The sequence below is a fragment of the Panthera onca genome, chromosome C1 (assembly GCF_046562875.1).
Source record: "Panthera onca isolate mPanOnc1 chromosome C1, mPanOnc1 haplotype 2, whole genome shotgun sequence".
Classification (NCBI taxonomy): Eukaryota; Metazoa; Chordata; class Mammalia; order Carnivora; family Felidae; genus Panthera; species Panthera onca.
In genome coordinates this window covers 137,817,751-137,841,065 of record NC_138346.1, presented here as the reverse complement: position 1 = coordinate 137,841,065, position 23,315 = coordinate 137,817,751, and the positions used below count along the sequence as shown (strand labels likewise).

The window sequence follows — 23,315 nt, the reverse complement described above, 5'->3', positions numbered from 1 at the left end:
AAGTAGATAAAAAAAATTAAATGTTGATTATAGAATATTTTTAGTGGTATGTAGAATATGATTTCACTAATATGATTAAAAAATGGACACTGTATATATCATCAATAAAGTGACATAAGTAAATTTTATGTATGTTTAAATTTTATATAAACTATATATATATGTATATAATTGTACTCAAGGGCTGAAAAATATATTATTTAGAAATACACGTAGAATATTTACAGAAACTAACAACATACTGAGACATAATTATAGTTTCAAAATTGAAGCAGAGTGTATAATGTTAGTATAATGAAATTATGGTAGAAATAAATAGGAGGAAATTATTAGAAAACTCCCCATCAAGAGATTAAGAAAATGAAAAAATAAAAGTAGCATGAGTAGAATGATAGTGAATATTCTAAATATCAAATTTTAGGAAATTCACCTGAAGTCATGGTTAAATAAATGTTTACAGCCTTAAATTTATAAAATAGAAAAGAAGAAAGAGTAAAATGCAATATGGGTGTGAAGTTCATGAAGTTGTCAATAGAATAGCAAATTTAACAAAGAATCTTAAGAAAGAAAAAACAAATGAGCAGATTACAAAAATAGAAACAAATATATAATAGTATGTCAATAAACTCAAAGAGAGTTGCAAATAGATTTTCTCAAGTCTTTGCCTGAGTACTGATTGGCACATGTGTGAGAGAAAACTATCTGAGGCTGTGGGGAAGATCTGCTGAAGGAAGAGAGAGAATAATTTATTAGCTCATTTTAGATTGAGAGTGGTTTGTATTCCCACTAACCAAAGTGGAAAAACTCATAAACAGAATTTCATAGAGATTTGGTTAAATATTCAGAAGGATATTGCTTTAATAATGAGTCTAATCCTAAATAACTAGTTTTTCAGATCTTGAAAGACTCCAACTGATTCTAAGTAACTAAATGGATGCCAGGAAGAAATATGATATCATTTAGAGAAATACAGCAAAATCCAGAAACTAAAAAGGTAAAATTGACAATCTTTGTGATCCAATAAAAATGACCAGGAATGGAAAGAAGCCTGAAAATAAAACCCATAATCAAGAGAAGAAACAACAATAAAAACAGACTTACAGATTTCAGAGACAATAGAACTACTAGAAGAGAACATTAATACAGGTATCATAAATATTCTTCATTGTTCAAGAGGTAGAGGGAAATATAAGCATGGTGTCATCAAAATTAGAAGATTTTTTAAAAAGTAAAATTAAATATCTAAAATAAAAATACACTGAATGGAATCAAAGTATATTAGACACTGAAGAAGAAAAGGTCAGTAAATATGAAGGCATACTAATAAAAAGTAACTAAGATGAAGGATAGAGAGAAAAAAGAATGAAAAAAGAGATGAACATAGCATCAATAACCCCTGGAATAACATCAAGTTATCTGATAGATCTAATTACAGTTACAAGAGGAGAGGTAAGAGTGGGAGAGAAAAAATATGTGAAAAAGAAATGTCCCCAGGTTTTCTAAATTTGAGGACAATTATAAACTTACATGAATTAGTTTCCTATTGTTTCTGTAACAAAATAACACAGAATTAGTGGCTTTAAATAATAATAATAATGATAATTTATTACAGTTTTGCATGTCAGAAGTCTGAAATGGGTCACACTGGGCTAAAATCAAGGTGAAGGTAGGGCTACGTTCCTTTCTAAAGAATCTAGAGGAGAATTCATGTCTTTTTCAGAGTCTGTAAATTTTCTATATTGCAGTATCTGGTTGACTCTCACAAGGCATCACTCTGACACTGACTCTTTGCTTCCCTCTTTCACTTACAAGGACCCTTGTGATTACATTGGACTCACTCAGAAAACCATAATCTCTTCATCCCAAGGTGACCTGACTAGCAAATTTAATTCTATCTGCTATGTTAATTCCTACTTGCTATATTATGTAACATATTCACATGTATTGGGGGTGGACATGGATATATTTAAGGAACAACTATTCTGCCCACAAAACACGTATCCAGTAAGCTTAATCAATCAACAGCAGAATAAACATAAAGAAACATAAACATAGCATCATAAGACAATTATTAGATGCAATCTGTGAAGGAAAAAATATTACAAACAGCTATAGAAGACACATGCAGAAGAACAAAGATGTGAATGAAAGAACACTTGTTTTCAGAAATTATGCAAGTGAGAAGATTATGGAGAGACATCTCTAAGATAATGAAAAAAGAACTGTCCACCTAAAATTCTATATCCAGCAAAATTATCTTTCAAAATGAAGACAAAACAAGACTCAAAAATTAAACCTGATATTTTCAGTAGCAGATTTGTATTACATAAATAAATAAATAAATACATACATACATACATACATACATACATACAAAATTATTTAAAGAGAAGGAAAATGATACACGTTAAAGATTTGAATCTATACACAATAATGAATAGCACCACAATTCACCAATATAAAGTATATATTTTTTTTATTTTAAAAAGTTTCTTAGGGGCGCCCGATTAGCTCAGTTAAGTGTCCGACTTTGGCTCAGATTATGATTTTGTGGTTCACAGGTTCAAGCCCCCCATTGGGCTCTGTGCTGATAGTTCAGAGTGGAGCCTACTTTGGATTCTGTGCCTCCCTCTCTCCCTGACCCTCCCCTGATCATGCTCTCTCTCTCTCAAAAATAAGTAAACATTTTTTAATTTTTTTAAACAGTAACTATTTAGACAAAATAAAAACAATATATTTCCAGGTTTATGGCATAAATAGGTATAAAATGTGTAGTGATAAAAACCCAATGGGAAGATGTAGAGGAATGGAAATATATGGTAAGGTTCTGATGCTATATTTGTACTGCTGTAAGTACCATTTGAAGGTAAACTGTAATAAATTAGAAATATATTATGTGATTCTTAGAGGAACCACAAAAGTAAAGGAGAGGTATAGAAAATAAGACAATATTGGAAATAAATGAAAATTATTTAAAAAATATAGAAAATGATAAAAATGAACAAAAACACATGGTACAGCTAGAAAACAAATAATAAGACAATAGATTTGAGTATAACAGATTAAAAGGCAGAAGTTGCCAATTTCAATAAAAAAAGCAGTAACCAACTCTTTTGTTTACAAGAATCCCACTATACATAAAAATACATAGCTAAGTTAAAAACAAAAGAACATAAGAAGGTATACTTTGACATACTAACCACAATATCTGTAGTGGCTATGTTAATATCAAACAAAGTATACTTCAGAACAAAGAATATTACGAGACATTTCATATTGATAAAAGAGTGAATTCACCAAGAGAACATAAACTCTAACCCTAACTCTAACCCTAATGCTAACCTAAGTAGTTTTGGGAAATTCAGATAGCAACATGCAAAAGAATGAATTTGCACCCTACTCACTAACTCAAAATGGATTAAAGAGTGGACTTCTGGACCTGAAACTGTAAAACTCCTATAAGAAGACATAGGCAGTAAGGTTTTTGACATCATCTTGATGATGTTTTAGGTTTAACATCAAAAACAGAGGCAGGAAAATAAAAAATAAACAAGTAGGACTACCAATCTTAAAAGCTTCTACACAGGAAACCATCAATAAAATGAAAAATCAACCTATTGAGTAGGAGAAAATATTTGCAAATCATATATCTGATGAAGGGTTAATATCCAAAATAAATGAAGAATTCAGACAACTCATCATCATCAACAACAACAAAAGAAAAACAATCTAATTAAAAAATGGGGTGGGGGGCACCTGGGTTGCTCAGTTGGTTAAGTGTCCGACTTCAGCTCAGGTCATGATCTCTCACTCTGTGGGTTGAAGCCCTGTGTCGGGCTCTGTGCTGACAGCTCAGAGCCTGGATCCTGCTTCAGATTCTATGTCTCCCTCTCTCTCTGCCCCTCCCCTGCTCATGCTCTGTCTCTCTCTCTCTCTCTGTCTCAAAAATAAATAAAAACATTAAAAAATTTTTAAAAACGGGTAGGGGAATTGAGTTGAGATGTTTACAAGGTAAACATCCAGATGGCCAAAAGTTACATGAAAAGATGCTCAATATCACAGGGAAATACAAATCAAAAGCACAGTGTAATATCACCTTACAGCTGGTAGAATGGCCATTATGAAAAGATAAGGAGTAACAGGTGTTGATGAGGATGTGGATAAAAGGGGACCCTTGTTCACTGTTGGGGTGGAAATGTATATTGGTACAGGCACTATGGAAAACAGTATGGGCATTTCTCAAAAACTTAAAAATAGATCTACCATATGATCCAACAATTCCACTTCTGGTTACGTATCCAAAGAAAACCAAATTTCTAACTTGAAAAGGTATTTCCACCTCAATGTTCTTTGAAGCACGTTGATAATAGCCAAGATACAAAAAGAACTTAAGCATCGTCAATGGATGAATGGATAAAGGCTGGTATTTTATTTATTTTTATTTTTTATTTTTTATTTTTTTTTAACGTTTATTCATTTTTGAGAGACAGAGAGAGACAGAGCATGAGTGGGGAAGGGGCAGAGAGAGGGAGACACAGAATCTGAAGCAGGCTCTAGGCTCTGAGCTGTCAGCATACAGCCCGACGCGGGGCTTGGACACATGAACTGCGAGATCATGACCTGAGCCGAAGTCAGATGCTCAACCGACTGAGCCACCCAGGCGCCCCTGTTTTTATTTTGTTTTATTATTTTTTTGAGAGCGAGAAAGAGAGAGGGTGGAAGGGAACGAGGGGCAGAGAGAGAGAGAGAGAGAGAGAGAATCTCAGGAGGGGCAGAGAGAGAGAGAGAGGGAGAGAGAAACAGACAGAGAGAGAAGTGAGGCTTACCTGAAGCAGGGCTCATGCTTACCCCAGGTGGGTTCAAGCTCACCAGATGTGGAACTTGAACTCATGAACTGTGAGATCATGACCTGAGCTGAAGTCAGATGCTTAACAACTGAACCACCCAGGTGCCCAAGAATGGTATTTTATATACATATAATAGAATATTATTCAGCTATTAAAAAAATGAAGTATTGTCATTTGCGACAACATGAATGATGTTTTTGGTATTATACTAAGTGAAATATGTCTTACAAATACTGTATAATCTCACTTATATGTGGAATCTTAAAAAAAAACCAAGCTTATAGATTCAGAGAACAGATTGATGGTTGCTGGAAGTAGGAGTTAAGGGTGAGTGAAATGAGTAAAGGGAGTTAGAAAGTACGAACTTCTTGGGGCACCTGGGTGCCTTAGTCAGGTAAGTGTCTGACTCTTAATTTCTGCTCAGGTCATGATCTCAGCTTCTGAGATCAAGCTCCGTGTTGGGCTCAGTGCTGACAGCATGGAGCCTGCTTGGGATTCTTTCTCTCTTGTCTCTGCCCCTTCCCTGCTCATGCATGCTCTCTCTTTCTCTCAAAATAAATGAATAAACATTAAAAAAAAAGAAAGTACAAACATCTTGTTATAAAATAAGTAAGTTATCAGTAAGTAGTGTATACCATGGCCACTATAGTTAATATACTGTATTGCATATTTGGAAGTTGCTAAATCTTAAAAGTTCTCATCCCAAGAATAAAAAATTCTATAAGAATGTATGATGATGGATGTTAACTCCATTTATTATGGTTATCATTTCACAATACAAACTTCAATCAATATGGTGTACAACTGAACAAATATAAAGTTGCATGTCACTTATATCTCAGAAACAAAAGCAAAAACAAGTAATGTATGATTCAGCAATTCACCACTGCCTCTAACCCTAAAAAAGTGAAATCAGGGGCTCAAACAAGTGTTCATAGCAGAATTTTCACAAAGCCAAAAGATGGAAACAGACCAAACATTTGTCCATGAATAAATGGATAAACAAATATGGTATGTACATGTAATGGAATATAACTCAGCCTTTAAAAAGGAAGGAAAATTTGACATGCTACAATATGGATGAAACTTGCAGACACTGCATGTTAAGAGAATTATGCCAAACATAAAAAGGACAAATATTTTATGACTACTTTTATATGAGGTAATTGGAATAATAAAATTCATAGAGACAGAGAATAAAATGGTGCGTGCCATGGTAACTAGAGGGAAAATGGGGAACTATTAATGAGTACAAGAGTTTCAGTTTGGGAAGATGAAAAAGTTCTGGAGATGGTTGGTGGTGATGGTGTAGCCCAACAATGTGAATGTGCTTAATGTCACTGAATTGTACACCCAAAAATGGTCAAAATGGTAAATTTTGTTATGTATATTTTTCCACAATGAAAAATATGATGTTACCTAACATTAAAATAGCTCTAATTTACAACCATAATTATAAATGAGGTTGGTATTTATTATTTGGTATTATTATTCACCATTGCTTGAATGCAATTGAATATGAGCATCAAATTTATGAAAAAATATTACAAAATGTGTATATTATCTATACATGCCAGAGTTCCTTAGAAGGAACTACGAATAGAACAGACAGTAAGATTTCTTGTTACATTTACAATTTGCATGTATTTGTTTCTTCACATATATAACCAAATTCAAAGACATAACCTGAAGATCAATTAAGCAAAAGAAAGTTAAATTTATTCTAACTTACTACTTATTGATTAATCAGACATATGTAAGATGATAGTGCTATGGCTCAAAATATTTATTTTTTCTATATCAGAAAATAGAGCATCCCCCCGTTCATGCTCTGTCTCTCTCTGTCTCAAAAATAAATAAACGTTAAAAAAAATTAAAAAAAAAGAAAATAGAGCTTCAGTCAAAGAGAATAGAACCCACTATTCCTTTGTAAGTATATTGCAGAGTTTAATATTGCAAAGGCCAGGAACTATTTTCCTTATGTCTGCATTGGGCACTCCTGTTTCGAATTAGACATCCTTAGTATTAAGCATTAATTTTTATTAAGTGGGATGTTATTTGGGGTGCTTCTGTTAGTAGTTCACTACCCTCTGCATTTGATTAGGTAATTTATTTGCCATCAGTTGCATCTGTAACACTTCCCAGTCAGCTTCATCAATGAGTTACATTAGGAACTTGTTTAACCCTCTTTTCAAATCATTAATAAAGTTGTTAAATAAAATCAAGCTAAAAGAAATAACTCCTTGGCAGCCTATGAGGAGCTAAACCTGAACTGAAAATAGAACTGTTTATGATTTCTCTACACACAGACTTTCATCCAGTATTCAATCCATTTGATGATACTTTTATGTAGGACAATTGGAATTAATTTTGTTAGTTGCATTTCATGATGTTTTAAACTCCCATTGCATTTAATACAATATTTTTTTGAGGGTAGGGCTCTGGAAAGTAGCAGTGCAGTTGGAACAGAAAATGATCCATTTTAGAAAGACTATTATGTTTTAGTATTAACTAAATCTATTATGGATAGGAGAAATGAAGGAGTAGAGACATCTTACACAGACACTTGAGTTCCTCAAGCCAAATGTCACTATGAACAATTTGATGTGAAAATAAGGACATTGTAGAGGTAGGAATAGGGAGAGGAGTAAAACTGGACGAAGAGTATCATTATTTTAGGTAGGTACTTTTAGATGGGAAGTTATTGATTCTAGATGAGTGCTGACCATTAGAGCCTTTTGTGATGGAAATATTCCACAATCTGCACTCTCCAATAGAGTAGGCATTAGTATTTGTGGCCTTTGAGCACTAACAGGGTTAGTGCAACTGAAAAAGTAAATGTTTTAATTTTATTTAACTGTAATTTAAATTTAGATAGCCACCTATGGCTACTGGCTACCATATTGGACAGCACACTTCTAGAGCATTAAGGGAGCTGTACTGGAAGCCAAAGAAATAGGAACTTTATACTCAGGGATAGTTCTAATTTATATCTTACAATAAGGGGAGCTAGGTAAAGAGTTCTTTAGTTTTCTTCTTGCATGGTCACCAAATGAGATAAAAACAAGCTTTACTCACTTTGTCCACAGCATAATTAACTGCAACTTCCTTTGTCTCAAACCCATCAGAAACTGGAACATGGTAAATGGAACATAAGAGAATTAGGATTTCTCCTCAAGTAGTATTTTATTTTTATTTTTTAATAGTTTATTTATTTATTTTTGAGAGAGAGAGAGTGAGCAGGGGAAGGGCAGAGAAAGAAGGAGACAGAGAGTCTCAAGGAGGCTCCACACTGTCAGCACAGAGCCCAACGCTGAGCTCGAACTCGCGAACTGTGAAATCATGACCTGAGACTAAATCAACAGTTGGACACTCAACCAACTGAGCCACCCAGGAACCCTTCAAGTAGTATTTTAAAATATACTTGGGGTCCCTGGGTGGTTCAGTTGGTTGAGCATCAGACATCAGCTCAGGTCATGATCTCACGGCTCATGAGTTTAAGCCCCACATTAGACTCTGTGCTGACAGCTCAGGGCCTGGAGCCTGCTTAGGATTGTGTGTCTCCCTCTCTCTCTGCCTTGCCCCCATTTGCTCTCTGCCCCCCCCCCCAGTATAAACAAACATTAAAGAAACAAAAAATTTAAAAAACGTTTAAAATATACTCAACTTGGGAGTTCATTGTAATGTTTTTCACACACCTACTAACACTTTAATATATTTGAAAAAAAATTTGCTCACTAATTCCATTCATCTAGATAGCATTCATTCATGAGTATTTATTGAAAAATTGTTATATAGTAGACATTAAATTGGTTGTGATTATCACTTTTAAGAAGTGTTCAGTTTTTATCACTAATGAGTATCTGCTACTTACTTTCTAATAAATTAGATTTTTGTTTCTTTTCTCTGACGAAGTTTCTTTCCTGTTGAACATATTCCTAATGCTGTTCTGATACCATCTACAGCTTCTTAAAAATAGCAAGTGCTTTCTGTTTTTTATTTATTAATGGATTACAATAGGTGTAGTATGCATGAATTATGAAAGACTTTTCATCAACTAAAAGTTTTATGAAAAAACTTATGACAAATGGTTGCAATTGTTGTATTGGAGAGAATCAGTCTCTTTCCATAAGAGATAATCTCAGACTCAATATTCTTAGTATTTTTATTTCTAGCTAGAAAAATAGAACTTACAACGCATTGATTGACAGTGAACAGTAATGCTATGTAAGGTTTATGACTTTATGATTTTATAAACCTGTTCATTCAGGTTTTTGTATGTTCATAAGTTGTCTTTTCTTTTGGATAAATAATTAGGAGTAGAATTGCTGAGTCATTTGGTAAGTGTATATTTAAATATATAAGAAATACAAAACGGTTTTTCCAGAATGGCTATATTATATTTTCATTCCCATGAGCAATGTATGAGATTTTCAGTTGTTCTACATTCATGGCAGTACTTAGGGTTGTCAGCTTTTTATTTTAGCTAATAAATATATTCTGGTACCTCATTTTGGATTTAATTTGCATTTTCATGTGGTTAATGATGTTGAGCATCTTTCCTGTTGTTATATGCCATCAGAATCTCTTTAATTAACTGTTAAAATCCTTTACTATTTTTTTTTATAAATAGGGTTGTTTTCTTATTATTAGGTTATGGGAGTTTTTCATGGACAAGTTATTTTTCAAATATGTGTTTTGCAAATATTTCCTTTTAGTCTGTGGTTTGCCTTTATGTTTGTTTGTTTATTTTTGGAGAGAGAGGGAGAGAGCATGTACAAGTTGGAGGGAGGCAGAGAGAGATGAAGAGAGAGAATCTTAAGTAGTCTCCACAACACAGGGGTCAATCTCATGACACTGAGATCAAGACATGAGCTGAAACTGAGTCTAGAGTTGGATGCTTAACCAACAGAGCCCCCCAGGTACCCCACTTTTTGTTGTCTTAAAGGTATCTTTTGAAAAGAAGAAATTTTAATTTTAAAGATGTCCAGTTTATCAAACTGTTATGGATTTTTATTTTTCTATCTTATCTAAAATGTTTTTGTCTAATCCAAAATCACAGAGATTTTCTCCTGTGTCACCTTTGAAAAGTTTTGGGTTTTACAACAGGGTCTATGATCCATTTTAAGTTAATTTGTATATATGTTATGAAGACCTAGGTTCTTTATTTTTTAAATGTATGTCCAGTTGTTTCAATTAAAAAGACTATTCTCTATCTGTTGAGGTACCTTGGCAACTTTGTTCAAAAATCAATGGCATATATGTAAGAGTTTATTTCTGTACTCTCCATTCTGTTCCATTGTTCTGTGTGCCAGTACTTTACAGTTGTATAGTAAATCTAGAAGTTCAGAAATATACTATAAAACTTATAATACATTTCCTGCAGTGCAGTTTTGCTGGAAAAGAATTATCTCCAGTTTTATGTGACTGGGAAAAACTATCTATTTTTCTTTAATTTTTGTAAAATATTTTTCCTGGATGCAGAATGATGGGTTGACTTTTTTTTTTCTTTCAGTACTTTAAAGATGTCACTCCAATTACTTCTAACTTGAATAATAGAGATATAGATCCTCCTTGTGTTTCTCTGGGATCTTGTACCTGTGGGTTGATGTCTTTAAACATTTTAAGGAAATATGTGGCCATATCTCTTTTCCTTTGGACTCCAATTTCACTTAGACTGTTAGAATATTCAGTATTTCCCCACAGTTCTTGAATTCTACACCCCCACCCAGTCCCAACCCTTTGTTTTTTCTCTGAGTTTTCTGACTACTATAATTGTATAACTCTCCATTTATTTAGGTCTTTCATATTCTTCATTAATATTTTGTAGTTTTCAGTATACATATCTTACACTTCATTTATCAGATTTATTTTTAGATTATCTCATTAAGTCCCTGGGTATTTAATACTTTTGATGCTGTTATATATGTGCTCTCATTCTCTTCCCTCTCCTAATTCTCTGCATCTCTATGTATCTCTCAACTATTTCCTGTCTTTAAGTTTGATCATTTTTATTGACCTATCTTTAAGTTTATGGATTCATTCCTCGTCTTTGTTAGATCTAGTGATGAACCCATCACTAGGAATACATTATATCTGATATTATGTTCTTTATGTATAGCATTTTCATTTGATCTTTAACATATTTTCCATTTCTATGCTGGAATTCTTCCATTAGTCATTTGTGGTGTTCTCCTTTTCATTATATACTTCAATTTATAATCATCGTTATTATAAAGTCTCTTTTCCACAGTTTTGACATCTGAGTCTGGTTCTCTTGATTGCTTCATTTCTTGACAATGATTTTGCTTTCTGTGTCTCACAATTTTTATTGAATTCCAGACATCCCGGGTATAACAGAAGATACAGAGGGAAATGGTAGTTATTGTAGGCAATAACAGTGGGTACATCTTTTTGGCCTTTTCATTTGGGGGGTGGGTTGAATCAGTCTAGTCAGGAATTGGATGAGATTTGAGTTGTTTGTTCTATCATTACATTCAGTTCAACACAGGCTCCAGATCAATTGCTACTTACCACCTTGTACATAGAGAGAGTGCCGTAATGGTGGTGGTATTTCTGTGTTTGTGTTCCATGTGCAGCCTTCAGATATTTATCAGATATAAATATATATGCTTTTGCTCTTCCTCTACCAACAGATGGTTGTTGCTTGTTAGTAAATGCCCCAGTCCACCCTCAGGCTTAGATAGGCACTTTGTATTGGGGCATTGGGAGTGGCATTCTCTTAACATTCCTGACCCTTAAACCCACCTTTTAGCAGCCAGACTCTGCCTTGCGTCTGTGATTGGTCTTGGGCAGAAGTTTCACACTCTCCTTTAGAACTAGAAGATTTCTGCTTGTGTCATTATAGGAACTTCGGACCAATCTTTGAATTTACTCCAGGATGAGAGTATTTTTATTCTGACCCCTGGTTGTTCCAGAATGAGATGTTAGCCTGAACTTGGCTTTTAACAACTTGTTAAAGTTTAGGTGCTTCTTTTGTATGTGTTTGTATTGTGGTTGCCTCCTCCTCCTGTTCTCTGCGGTAGGTACGGCATTTCTTTTGCCTTGTCTCCCTTTGAAGAGGATTGTCTTTCTTTGGAATTCAGGTTTCTTATATGTGGATAAATGGGACTTCTTACAGTGGGATTCTAAGTTAATGCATAGCCTATAAAACCTCAACTCTTTAATGGGCTCAAAAAGAGTTATGATATTGTAGTTTTCTGGCTGTTTTCCTGTTGTTAGTGTGAGAGTGATATTGTTTGCAATTTCCATATTCTAAATACAAGTAAATTCTGTATGATTCGAGATAGCTGAGTTTTTAGTTGAAACTGTTCAAGGCACATGAGAATCAAAAGGGATCTGGTGGCAAAAGTAATAAAAGTAAAAATAATAACAATAACAATAATAATAATAATAATTCATGTAAACTTATCTTTTAAAAATTCTTTATCCTTCATTGATAAGTAGAAATTTACTTAGCAAATCTCTTCACATTTCCACTCTATATAGGGATTCTTAGTCTTAATGATAAATATAATTTTTCTTTTTAAGGAAATGATGATTCAGTGAAATAAAATTCTTTACATTCCACTTCCCCTACAGTGGTACCTATGTATGTGTACCTGGCATTTTGGAGGGTATGTCTGCCTCACTGCCACCCTCTGGTGTTTTCTATAATTGACTGCGGTAAACTTTTCTTATGCTGGCATGTGCTGTTCACCATCATGCCATGACCTTCAGCCGTCAGATTCTGACTCCTTCTCCCTACTTTGGTCTCTGCATGTCTGCCAGTCCCATCTAAGCATTATCGTGTTCCCCTGCTTACCATGTACGGTGGTGAGGCTCAGGCACATTATCCAAGGCTTCTTATTCAGCCATTTGCCGGTCTGTTGTTCTGGCATCACAGGAGGGCTGGGGCTTTTTACAATAATTGCTCTGTCCTTCTGGCTAGGAAGGAAAGAAAAGCACATGTTCTTTCTTCCATGGCATAGGAAGAAAAGCACATGTTCTTTCTCTTCTAGATCATAAAACTAAACTGAGAGTCCTATTTCCCTGTCTCTGCCTCATCTTTACCAAGGATAAGAAGGCCACAGTTTGAGATCATCAGAGAACTTCTCCTATGTTTCATGTAATTGTTCTCTATCTATTTCTTATGTGCCCTCACCTCCTGTTGATTCTGTGCTTCCTTTTGAACAGAAAACTAGCTTTTAGCTCTTTCCTTTACGTCTGGTGGTAGCCATCAGCTGAAAGGGTGAGCTGGTAGCAGTACCACCAACTCTCCACTCTCCACAGGGCCACTGGCCCATCCCAGCCTGATAAAGCACACAGATGGGGGTAAAAGCCAAAGAAAAGTTTTGTCATTTAATGGATTCCTGTGCAATGTGGTGGCCACAAACGCCCAGTTCCTAAGGGTGCTACCTATGGCAAGCCTGTCCACCATGGTGCTAACCAGCTAAAGTTTACCTGAAGCCTTCAGTATGTTGCAGAGAAGTGAGCTGGATGCCACTGTGGGCTCTGAGAGCTCGGGATTGATGAAGATTACACATACATATTCTTTGAGTTTACACTCATTGATTCATTCCACAAAGCTATCAGAAGAAATCCTGACACCCAGTGGATCAGCAAAACAGTCCACAAGCACAGGAAAGTACTAGGGCTAACGTCTGCGGGCCACAAGAGCCATGGCCTTGGAAAGGGTCACAAATTCCACCACACTATTGGTGATTCTCACCATGCAGCATGGAGAAGACATAATATTTTCCAGCTTCACCATTAGCAGCAATACAAGTAATGTTTGTAAAATTTTTACCTAATAAATAATTTAGGACAGTCATGTCTGCTTAAAAGTGTTCTTTAATTTGTCTGTTAAAATGAGTTGTCTGCAGATCGTTCCATGAATTCACTGTCAAATCATGAAATTTAAAGTGCAATAATGTTTGAAGACTGTAAGTGATTGTGTATCTTCTGTCTAATAAGATAAATCCTTTTGCCCTTGCTTTATCATATTAGGGAGTTTATATGCCAGTGTTTAAAATGCTGTTTGGTATAATGGTGTAAAATAAAATCTATAAAAGTGGAATGCAGAAACTAGCCATGTAGATTTGTTGGTGTATGTAATGCAACCTATAGCTTCATCGGGACGATGTAATGCTCTGCTGGTTTACTCTCAAATGGCTATTTCTAGAGGTTTGGTAAGAACAAGCTTTTAAATTTGGATTTTGCTTGGAAATGTGAAGAATATCCTAATCTTTTATCAGGATCATATGCAGAATAATGTTAACTAAGCCCATATTTTTAGGTTGAATCTGATGTTCCATTTATGTAACCACTGCTTCTGAGAGAATAGTTTGAAAGAATGCCACCATTTTTCGGAGAATTAAATAAACCTGTTCGAGAGGTTTCTCTTACAAAGGAAACTAAATCCTGCTTAACCTAAGCAAAATTGCCTTGGTCTCCACAGGACCATTGAAGTTCACATAAAAGATGGAGATTCCTAGTTCTATCCCATGACTTCATGGGATCTGTAAAATACTGAATTTCATGCAAAGTAGTCAGTAATGGTATTTACACTGGTCTATATTAAAACTGATGGAAATTGAACATTAGGTAAATGAGAAAAATTTACCTTAAGATTGGTAAGCTAGTAACGATGCTAGGATTGAGAAACCATCAGATAACCTTTTAAGTGTGAGGATAAAAAAATTAAAGTTAGCTTTGATTAGAATTTTAAAAAAGAAGAAGATTTACATTTTCATGTATTCTTGTGTGTGTGTGTGCGCGCGTGTGTGCGTGTGCATGCATGTGATTTTGGGAATTCAAAATTAAGAGAGGGGGATAGTAATGGATATATGACAGTACACAGAATGCATTTGGAGGGAGACAAGTATCCCAAATATTTAGTATCAATCCTGCTAATAATTTCTAAGTATCAGATACTATTCCTTGTATCTTATAAAGATGTTTTCAGTTTTTCAAAAAAACTCATTAAGCAATTTGTACTATTTTAGAAACAGAATTAAGCAGTTTACCTAAGGGAGAAGTACACCAACATTGCTATTGACAGACGACAACACTGAGAATTGGAGTATGAGATTAATTTGAATAAGAATCTGTTGCGTGTTAGTGACAGAACCAGGATGAGAGCCTGTAATTCCAGATGCTCTCTCTGCTGTATATTGATCAGATAGTTTAGTTCAGATAGATCTACTTTAATTTGAATAAAGTTGTTAGTCACTTGGAGATAGGCATATGATTCAAGGTGATTTTCACAAATTAGCTATGTGATCCCCAAAAGATAGAAATAAATGCTCTGTACTAAATAATGTGATAAAAGTAAGTTATACATATGGGAACTAAATTGCTAGGCATTATTGCTTTGACTGCGTGCTTAAAATGAGTCAGCAAGAGTACTCCTATTCAAACAACTCACTTGGTTTGGGGATATATTAACAGTAAAATAACAAGAAGCATTTAGAAAGTAATCCTCTCCGAATGTGCAACACCTACTTAAATGCAACTTCTATTTTTTATGGCTTATACTGTACGGAGAATGATAATAGGATGAGGTTGGTTCAGTGAAGAGCAGAAAAATGGAAGGTTACTGCAGGTAGATGACGCTGATCAATTTTGACTGCAGAAGTGATGCTGGGGAAAACAATCAGCGCTTTTGAATCTGAGTATCATTTTATTTTATTTTTTTAATTTTTTAAAATGTTTTTTTTATTTTTGACTTGAAGAGAGAGATACACACACAGAGTGCAAGTGGGGGAAGGGCAGAGACAGAGGGAGACACAGAATCTGAAGCAGGCTCCAGGCTCCGAGCCATCGGCACAGAGCCTAATGCGGGGTTCGAACTCACAAACTGTGAGATCATGACCTAAGCCGAAGTTAGACACTCAACCGACTGAGCCACGAGGTGCCCCAAATCTGAATATCATTTTAAAATGAAGAGAGTAGATTTTAACAAGTTTTATTTTTAATATTTGAAATATATGAAAGAATGTATATAAAAACAGATGTAGGTTATGATGCAGATGTGAAAATATGTGAACACTACTTAAAAATTAGAATGGTACATTGTTTAGTTTGTTATGTGATATTAGGAGATTTGGTTAGTGTTTTCTTTGATTCATCCATGTTGTTACATGTAGCTGTAGTTTGTGATTTTTTTTTTGATTGTATGATATTCTAAGGCAGGAATATAGCAGTTTTTCTGTGCCTTCTGTGGATGAACATTTATTTGACTTGTTTCCAGCTTCACAAATATGAAAATTTTTGTACATGTATCCAAATGCACATGTATAAAAGTTCCTAGCAGTGGAATTTCTGGATTGTAAGTTATGTGAATATTGAGATAGTGACATAGCACTAAATTGTTTTATGGTGATTGCATTAACTTGGAATTTCACTGTGAGAAGTTTCCTTTATTTACACCCTTTCTTTAACAAGGCTTTTGCGAATCTATTTATTTTTTTACTTCTCAAATTTATTAATATTCTCATTTAATGCTTCTGCATCCTGCCAAAAATTTTGTCTTCAGTATTTAAGTTTTTAACCCATTGTGAATTGATTTTCTGTGTTTGATACAAAGCAGCAATTCTATTTCAGCCCTTTCTTATGATTATCCTATATTCCAGGCTTATTTATTTCCCTGTAATGTGCCATATCAGCTTTCTTATATATTAAGTTTGCTTATGTGTGTGGATCTGTTCCTGGACTCTATAAACTGTAGCAGTAGTGAAATTTTCTACTACTGCATTAACAATACTAGATCATTTTAATTACTATGGCTGTATAATAAGTTTATAAATGAAGAGGAAAGTTGTCTTCACCCTATTTGTTACTAGGACTCTCCTCATTATCCTGTTACTTTTTCCCTTCTATATAAATTTTAGTATCAGTTGGTCCAGTTCCTTGAAAAAAATCTATTTGGGTTTTGATTACAGTTTATTTGAAATAATTATTTGGGAAACCCTGAAATTTTGAAATACAGAATTATCCTTTTCATGTATCTCATATCTATTAGGCATTCTATAATGATTTTTCATAAATGTTATATTTTTTCTGGATAGCTTATATAAAATTTTTGTTATTCATTTATACTTCTTCCTATATATTTGTAAGTATTATTAAAAAAATCATTATCCTAAAATGTATGTTTGGTGTATATAAACACATTTTTATCTATTGATCATATATCGACACAACTTACTAAACTCTCAATATATTAATTGATAAATGCTCCATTTGTGCTTGAAAAAATATGTATTCTGCCATTATTAGACAGAGTTCTAGAAATACCAATTAGGCCAAGTGGGTTGATAGTCTTATTCAAATCTTATATATCCTTACAGATTTTTGGGCTTCTTTTTTCTATCAGATGTTGAGAGAAGAATATTGAAATCTTTGACTTTGATTGGATTTATTTACTTCTCCTTGGGTAGTTGCATCAGTTTGTACTTCAGGTACAACTGATGAAGCTTTGTTATTAGTTGCAGAAACTCGTAGAATTGCTATGCTGTCTTGAAGAATCGACCCTTTCCTGGTTATGAAATGATCCTTTTTTATCCCTAATTATATATTTTGCTTTGAAACCTATTTTTTTGGTATTAGTATAGTCACTCTATCTTTCTTTGGATTAGGGTTGTCAAAGTACATCTTTCCCATCATTTTACTTTTAATCTGTTTCTTTACTCTTACAGTGGTTTTTGTTGTTGTTGCTGTTTGTTTGTTTGTTTGTTTGTTTGTTTTTTGTAGGCACCATTAAGTTGAGTCTTTCCTTTGATCCAATCTGGCAAATTTTTATTTTAATTGGGTGTTTTGACCATTTATATTTAATGTTTTTTATAAATATGGTTGGGTTTAAATATGACATCTTAATTGTTTTTTTCTGTTTGTCACATTTGTCCTTTGTTCTTCTTTTCTCCTTGTTTGATTTCTTTTGAATTGAGTACTTTTTAAAAATGTTTTTATGACTGTTTGATCTCTTATATTTGCTTATTTGCTAGAAATATTTTTTAGTTCTTTTAATGGTATGTAGTATACATCTTTGAGTACATAACCTATCTTTACACATATCATATAAAACTACATGCTAAGTAGGCACTTTGTGATTATTTATCTACTCTCAGTTTTTGTTCTGTTGATGTTATCGATTTTTCTTTTACAGACATTCTAAACCCTACAATTTATTGTTATTGTTTTTGTTTCAATATTCAATTATATTTTAAAGAGATTTTTAAATTTAAAAATTTATGCACTTATTTCCATTTTGAGTGCTCTTCAGCTCTTGTGAAGATTCATATTTACATCTGGTATTATCTTTTCTTCTGCTTGCAGGATTCTTTTTGACATTTTTATATTAGAGGTTTGCTGGTGACTAGTTATTTTGGCTTTGTATATCTGATAGTGTTTTATTTTGCTTTAGTATTTGGAAGGTATTTTTGCTAATTTAACTTTTTTTTTTCTTTCATTACTTTGAAGATGTTGACCCACAGTCTTCTGGTTTGCATTGTTTCCAAAAAGAAATCTGCTGTTTTTCCTGCTAGGATTGTACCTTTCACAGACATTAGTACTTGTCAAAGTAGAGGAGGTATATAAAGAGCAAGACATCATGTATGGAAATCAAAGACTTAAAAGACCAAGAAAACACCACACATATGTTAAAAACTTGACATATTATAATATCAAATACAGATTGAAATGATAAAGCTTGAGATTAAGAGTTATAGAAATCCATGTTTGAACATTCTGACAGGAAAAAAAAAGTACTGTTAGGAAATGGAAACTATATAGACTAAAATAACAGACTTGAAAAAGACCCAAATAGAAATTCCAGAAATAAAAATACAATGACCAAAATGAAGAAATCAATGGATCAGCTCAGCAGTAGCATAGTACAGCCAGAGGACAGCATTACTCAACTGCGCAATCATTAGGAAGAAATTACGAAGAAGGTACGTACAATGACAAAAAAGATGGAAAATAGTAAAAAGTATAAAGGATAGTTTTCCCCCCAGAAAAGTGAAGTTTTAAAACATCAAGAATAAAAAAGAATAAGGAAAAAACCAAATCACATGTTAAGGAAATCACCACAGGGTGCATATAGGATTTTTTTTTTTCCAGTTAATTATCTAGGAGGAACCAACCCTCACAGATCTCAGTCTTTCCTCCCACCATCTCGTTTCTTAGGTGCAAGGATTAAAAGTTGATGACAGCTCTCTCCATGTTGTATGGGGTAACAATAAAGGAAAGGTTAAATTAGCCTATGCATGATGACAACCAAGAGATTCAGATTAAATTGAACAACGACAGATATGAAAACCAGTGAAATGGGTAGAGGTTGAACAAAGCTGAGTAGAGATGCTATTGAAGTAAGAATGTGTAAAAAAACCTACAATGTATCTATAAACATTGTTGGAATCTTTTTTTTTTTTTTAATGTTTATTTCTGAGAGAGAGAGCATGAATCAGGGAGAGGCGGAGAGAAAGGGAGACACAGAATCAGAAGCAGGCTCCAGGCTCTGAGCTGTCAGCACAGAGCCTGATGAGGGGCTCGAACTCACAGACTGCGAGATCATGACCTGAGCTGAAGTCGGACGCTCAACCGACTGAGCCACCCAGGCGCCCCCATTGTTGGAATCTTTGAGAGTGTTCACAGCTTACCTCTTTGCCTGGGGTGCCATGCATGGGTAAGTTAGGCAGTTTACTGATCAGAGAAGACATCTTTCAGGGAAATCATGAGCAAAACTGAGTAAGATGCTAGATAATACCAAAGTTGTAAGACAAGCATTTATAAATAATGTGTTGTGCCCACGCAAAAATACTCCCATTACTGCATCAGTCTGTAATAAGAAAGTCTTGCTCTGGAAGCTTTAAAACAGTGATTAAATGGGAGCCAGGCATTTGTTTGCAGTAACACCTGACATGTTTCTTAAATTTGGGGATTTTATAAAGAGACTAGAGATGTTTAATTGAGAATGGATGAAGCCCTGCTACAGAGAACTGTACATACTATTGTATGACAGTTTATAACAAATTTAAATCAATGGTTTGCTTTTAACTTTCACTTCTGATAAAATGATATAACCTTCAGGTAGATGTAGCTAAAGGAATTATTTCTATTAGGGTTTATCTTCTATATTTATCTTCTTTCTTCATGGCTGTACCTAAATTCTTCAATGCATACCTCATAGAGGTATGGTTGTTTCATTTTCTCTGATGGTTGTTTCATTTTAATGGAGCTATTATTAATAATATTTCTTTACTCAAACGTAGAGATTTCTTGATCCTTTATGATTGTGCAGAAGTTGTTTTCCAATTGTAATTATCATCTGAACATTCTCCATGCCCTTTATGGTGGCCTATAGTTGTGAAGCCCAAGAATGAAAAAATAAATGAGATAGTCCAAGTAATTAGTCTATTATTGTCTGACCCATATTAACTAGAACATTTAACCATTTGATTATCAGAAGAATGGATGCTGAGTGTTTCCTAGATCAAAACTCCTTGAATGCAGGAATCAGCTCCATCTCATTCTTTTGTATTTCTGGAACTAAGCACAGTATGGCATATATCAGAGCTACTCAATCAGTGTTGAATAAATGAGTAAATAAATGAAGTAGGGCCTTATCAACTTTAAAATGTATAATTAATATGCATACATATGCTGTTTAGCTATATATACCAGAGATGAAGCTTTAGTCAGTATTTCCAAAAGCTGTGTTTTTATGAATGTGCCCTAGATGAATGCTGAGATATTAAAATTCATACTATATATGTACACGATGGGTCAAAGGCATTTTAGAGAGTCATATCAGCTCATTTTTATATGTCTCACCATCTCTTATACTGTGAAGGCTATAATTTTCTAAAATCTCATATCTATTTTCATAGCCACACAGATATGATGTGGATGGTGTCAACCTCATTAGCTGCTGCTTTTTGAACCTAAGTAATTCTTTTCTTGGATTTAGTTCAAAAAGAATTTCAACAAAATAGAAAAATACTGATTTGAATTTACTTTTTGATTTAAGTTAAAACTACTCCAAATCAGACTTCTGTTTCGGGTTTGATTCAACTCCCGGCTCAAGAATAAGTATTAATTTTAGTTAGTAATTTTGAATTGAATCTCAGATAGAAACCAATTTCAAAGTATTTGTGTGAGGATTTTTTTTATAACTGTGCTTTTTCCCTTTTTCTTTCTTTTCCAATAGGCATAAGTAAAAATTCTTTATAGTCTCCAACATGCCTGAGTATTTCCATGAATTTTCTTCTGCTTAGAATATGTATTGATTCCTTTGGAATACAATTCTCAGCTTTTGTGTGAGCAATAAAGGAGATTCAACATTATATTTGATAAAGGATATTTGGGGGCTGGTAGCAAGACCATATATTGAAGATATGTTCTGGCACTGTGATCTGGAGGGAATTGAATATACAGTCTTTGTAGATATTCCTTTTTACAAAGCACTATCTCTGAAATTTCTAAAAAAAATATAGAAATGGAATAAAATGACAATCTGCATTGCTGAATAACTTCTATAGTTCTCTAATACATTTTTTCCTGAGAAATTTTATAGAACATTTTGTTACTTATTCTGTGGCTGTGTTATTTTATTTTAATTTAGTTCTGTCATGTGAGTGATAAGCAGTCAAGACTGAAAATTTCCTGCTTTGCATTTCTCTGAATGTTAATAATTATACTAATTAGCAATTCACAACAAACAGGTCTCAGTCACATTGAATCATTTCTGCCACATTCGCCACAATTTTAGCATCATGAGTAAATTTCAGGCTACTGTTGTTGTCTTGGAAATGTTCTTCCATGAAAAAAAAACTCCTCCCTGAATCCATTCAGGTCTAAAAGAAAGTGCAGATCACTGAGGATGTAAACAAAACCAAAAAATTACCTTCTTTTTAAGGAATACATTTCTATACTCAATTCATACCCTTTAATTATGTATCAAATGAGTTAAACCTCTCATCTTCAGTTGTAATGTAGATTATTCATTAATCTAAGTCAGTATGAAATAACTTTGCCGAAAAATTCAACAGCACATATTATTTTGGGGAGACAATTCCCATATGGCTGGAAAAGTGGAAGTGCCAAGTGATTTAGTCTTTATTATGGATGGCTGAAATTCTAAATAGCTGAGATGGATGCTGTTCTCTTGTTTGCATAGCTGGGTAATTCCTGCTGGTCCTACGCAGCATAGCAACTATCACCCCTTCTTGAAAAAACTGTCAGCTACCCACCCTGGACTTTGCTAACTGTCCTGCTTTTCTCCCCATTTCCAACTCACATAATAGGTTACAGTTACAGCTTTCTCAGCACTTATCTCACTGCTTTTGTTAATCTTGATTTTCCTTCTCTTAGGTACTGTTAGCTCTTTGTGATCTACCTGTGTATTCCAAGCACCCAGCAGAACTCCATGTACATAAAGATTTCAATGGATGCTGATGAATAAATGAATTGGAATAATTGAATATAACTTTAACAGTGTTTTCTGTTAATTCATTTATTACCATTCTTTGTACAAATACTTGAGTGTCTACTATGTGCCAGAAGAATATTGTGCTGTATGGAAATAATGACACAAATTGTGGGTTTAAAAAAACTTTTTTTTTTTTAATATTTATTGTTGAGAGACAGAGTGCGAGCAGGGGAGGGGCAGAGAGAGAGGGAGATACAGAATCCAAAGAAGACTCCATGCTCTGAGCTGTCAGCACAGGGCCCGAAGCGGGGCTCGAAACACAGATCGCGAGATCATGACCTGAGCTGAAGTCAGACGCTCAACTGACTGAGCCACTCAGGCGCCCCCAAAATTGTGGGTTTTGTTACCAGAAATGATATGTGAATTTAGAATGAGTCAATATTTCCACTTCTGCCCTTTCCCCTTCAGTTTAATGCCCACCCTCACTCCCAACATGCATACTGTATAGTCTTTTTTTTTTCTTTTTCTTTCTTTTTCTTAATGAGCAGAGTAGAACTAATTGCATTGCACATATTTGAGTAGGGCTTCAATGTTGATTAAAAGTAACAGTGCAACGCCTCCCATCCTGACCTCTCAGCCAAGAAACACTGTTTACTTTATCCAGCAATTCATTGGCAGATGGTTGTTCTGTACCCACCATGGATCAAGCCCTCACTGTGCTTAGTGTTTGAGCTAGAGCAGAGAACAAGGCAGTGTGTTACAGTCTAATGGAAGAGGCAAGTATTTGACAAATAATTCTTTAATTACTCTTGTGATTAATGTTATAAAACAGAATAGAATGCAGAGAACATAAAATGTGGAGCTGGTCTTATAAAGGAGGTCAGGGTCTTTGCACTATTTCCTATACCTGGAAAGCTCTTCCCACTGTCATTTGTCCAGCTTAATTTTCAGGACTCAACCAAACCATCACTTTTCAGAAGACTTCCTAAAGTTCCTCCCCCAATTCTTTCCAGGCTCATATAAAATAGACCTTT

At 34.2% G+C, this 23,315-nt stretch overlaps 1 protein-coding gene and 1 pseudogene across 1 annotated transcript in view; both read left to right on the top strand.

Annotated features, from left to right (window-relative positions):
- The window catches only part of LOC132673056 (large ribosomal subunit protein eL15 pseudogene), a 36,089-nt pseudogene extending 22,466 nt beyond the window's left edge, over window positions 1-13,623 (top strand).
- LOC132670902 (uncharacterized) overlaps window positions 1-23,315 on the top strand; it is a 500,514-nt gene that overhangs the window by 211,135 nt on the left and 266,064 nt on the right. The window lies entirely within an intron of this gene.